The sequence below is a fragment of the Stylophora pistillata genome, chromosome 12 (assembly GCF_964205215.1).
Source record: "Stylophora pistillata chromosome 12, jaStyPist1.2, whole genome shotgun sequence".
In the NCBI taxonomy this organism is placed as follows: domain Eukaryota; kingdom Metazoa; phylum Cnidaria; class Anthozoa; order Scleractinia; family Pocilloporidae; genus Stylophora; species Stylophora pistillata.
Window position 1 is genome coordinate 11,438,161 of NC_142530.1, and position 2,455 is coordinate 11,440,615.

Below are 2,455 nucleotides of genomic sequence, written 5' to 3' on the forward strand. Positions count from 1 at the left end.
AGTCTCCTTATCGAAAACGAAGCCAAAATATACCGTATCACAAGTCAGGTTAGAGCCTGAACCAAGTTTTGACTCAGACGAACATCCATGCTTCATGTGACTGATATTGAAACTAACTTACAAGTGGCAAGTAATAAGTCGCGATCGCAAGTTTTAAGTTGCGTTCGCAAAAAAAAGTCGCGATCGCGAGTTATAAATCACCAGCCCGAAAAACAGGTGTAATTTTTTGGCATGCGCGAGGCGGCACGAACTGCAAGCCACGCGCGAGGCGCAAAAAGAAAATAAAAGATAAGTCGCGATCGCGAGTTACAAGTTGCAATCGCAAGTCACGCTATCTTAAGTTAGTACCTCGCGATCGAAAAAATCGAAAATCGGAAAAACGCAGTTTTCAGAGCAACTTTGACTCCCCTTTGAGAGTGAGTAGAACATTCGATTAGCCCTGGCCCGTTCATCTCAGTGATGTAAAATTCCTGCCTTTTGCGTCTTGCCCATGAGCGCACATTCATTGTGGTCTTGGTAGAGAGAATGATAATGGGTGCAGCACAAGATTTGGCCCAAGTGTCTTGTCCTAAATCACTGGTTATCCAGTCCATCCTCCTGATTTGATAGCGTCTTCCGCTTTACACAGGCAGTATAGTGTTTTCGCTAACAGGACTTTGTATTTTTTTTTCTCTACCTGAATTAACGATAAAGTGCTCGGTGTTTTCTCAGTTGACCGAGGGTCCATTGAAATCTTAGCGAACGTGGAAGTTTTAATTCGTCTTAAACCGGTGGAAATCGAAGCCATCCCCTGGATCTGTACCGTCTTCCCCCCGCCATTAGGGACTTTAAGATGCAGCCTCTACTACGGCGACCGGAAGTCTACACTTACAACTTGTCCGACTGCGCGTGTCTAAGGCGGGAATTCACGCCGTACTCTTGCCATCTGCTACGGCATAATCACTTCTTTCCCGTAGTGGTGAGTACGTCAGAATTTGCCGTAATATTTTGTTTAAAGTTTTGATTATTTGAATGTTTTCCATGTGATTAAATTAATTGCGTTTCTTTACGAGTTGATGAATCGTGGATAAACGCTATTTGGTCAAAATTTACTTGTAGAAAAAAGATGTCAAAACCAGAGACAGCTTCAGGTTCCGCCGCCAACACTGCCAAGCGGCAATCGTAATTATTTCCATATCGTTTTCGTTTGTTTTATTCTTTTTGACTCAGTCGAGCTCTTCGGTTTGCTTCATGATCCGGCACTAAGCTGGTGGATACTGTTACGTGTAACAAATTACTAGAATGTTTATTTATTTCTGTTAATTTGATTTTTACAACAGGCCAATGAAGTGGACAACAGCGCACGACGTGTTGCTGTGCAGAGAAAATTTGGCAGAGGAGTTTTATAAGTTCAAGAAAGGGAGTAATGACAGAGGAAGAATTTGGACGCAAATTTCCGAGAACCTCAAAAGTGTAACTGCAGTCAAATTCAAAGTGAGTCAAAGAGCGGTAAGAGAGCGATTTGACTTGCTACTCGGAAGATTTCGACAGCAAAGTAGAGAAGAAGAAAATGCAAGTGGTATATCTCCCGAACCAACATAGCTCGACGTACTGTTAGAAGACGTTTCTGAAAGAGAGAAATTAGCACAATCAACGAGAGAATCCTGTAACAGAAGGAGTGGCGAAACAAATCGCAAAAAAGCCGAGGAGACGCGTTTCCAAGCCTTGGAAAGAGTTGGTGAAACAAAAAGAAGGGCTAATGAGAACTGTGAAAGAAAAGCGAAAAGGCAACGAAGAAGTGGAGCTGATGTTGCCGAATTTCTACGCGAAAAATCAGAAGAGGAGCTTAAGATCCGCAAAGAGGAGCTCGCTTTGAAAGCAATAGAAGTTGAAAACGAAAAAAGATAAGCAAGCACATATGTTTAAAACCCAGGAGGCCATGATTACAAACATGGCAAAACAACAAGATCAGATGCAAACACTTCAAAATGGCTTTTTTGCAGCAACAGCAACAACAGACACAGGCCACGATGGTGTTGTTAGAAAGAATTGCGAAAAAGTAGTAACTTAGTTCCCTGACAGAGATTAACAATGGATTGATTTACTCTTGTAAATTTATTGCAGCTTCAAGTTACTGATTTTGTTTGTTTAGTGTCATTTTGAATTTTATATTTTTAAAGTAGTAGTGAATAATGCACCATTCAAGACATATCTTAAATTAATAAATTACTTCGCAAGTACCGCTATGTGGGGTTTTTTTTTTAAGCTAAACTGTGCCAAACATTCGTCGTCCCTAAAATTTTCGAGGTCAAACTCAGAGAACGAGTTATACGGAAGTTCTAAGTTTTGTGATTCGTAGCCAGTGTAAAGCAACAAAAATTCGTCATCACAAATGCAATTCATCTCATAACAAAGACGGATTAACTCTCTTTCTTCCTTGAAGGATGAAATTTTTGCTATTAAAGTGACTCCACAA

General features: G+C 40.7%; 1 pseudogene across 1 annotated transcript; it reads left to right on the forward strand.

The window, feature by feature from the left end:
• Nucleotides 1-340: 340 nt before the first annotated feature.
• LOC148718821 (uncharacterized) lies at nucleotides 341-2,042 on the forward strand (annotated as a pseudogene). Its single transcript, XR_015994150.1, has 3 exons — nucleotides 341-958; nucleotides 1,099-1,161; nucleotides 1,320-2,042. The product of XR_015994150.1 is annotated as an uncharacterized LOC148718821 (transcript).
• Nucleotides 2,043-2,455: the final 413 nt, after the last annotated feature.